Below are 565 nucleotides of genomic sequence, written 5' to 3'. Positions count from 1 at the left end.
CCTGCAACACGACGGTTACCGTGTGAAATTGTCCAAGCGATTGAGCTAAAATGAAGAACGTGTAACGTACGTCTTGTGTGAGGACCATGATGCTGTATTGGTAGTTGCCGGAATCGTCCTTCTCTCGCTTGACGGCGGCAATCACCGTGCCCAACGGAGTGTCCACTCCGATGAAGCACGTGTGTTCTGCGAATTGAGTCGCGTTCCCACCAGTCAGACTTCCGTGTGTGCGTGTGTGTGCGCGTGTGCGTGTGTGTGCGTGCGTGCAGGAGCGAGTACCGTGTGGGTAGTAATGCTCCTTGTACCAGTTTTGTTGGAGGAAGCTGTAGTAGTTCGCTTCCGTCTGTGTGCCGCCAAGCTGAGTCAGCAACCACGCGCACTCCAGGCACTCCGCGAATGTTAGCCGCTGATACCTTGATGGTGTAGTCGTATTCACATTCGACGGTGAAGCCCTCGCACTGAGCCACCAGTGGCAGCACCGCCTTGAAGCCGAAGCCCTTCCTGTTCTCCTCCTTGACCAGCCGGAGGGAGGAGAGGCTCTTCCGCTTTCCGGTCGTCTTGGTGG

This window comes from Acanthamoeba castellanii (assembly GCF_000313135.1).
Source record: "Acanthamoeba castellanii str. Neff unplaced genomic scaffold scf7180000084632, whole genome shotgun sequence".
NCBI classification, from domain to species: Eukaryota; Discosea; order Longamoebia; family Acanthamoebidae; genus Acanthamoeba; species Acanthamoeba castellanii.
The sequence above is the reverse complement of the archived record's forward strand: the minus strand, read 5'-3'. Positions refer to the sequence as shown.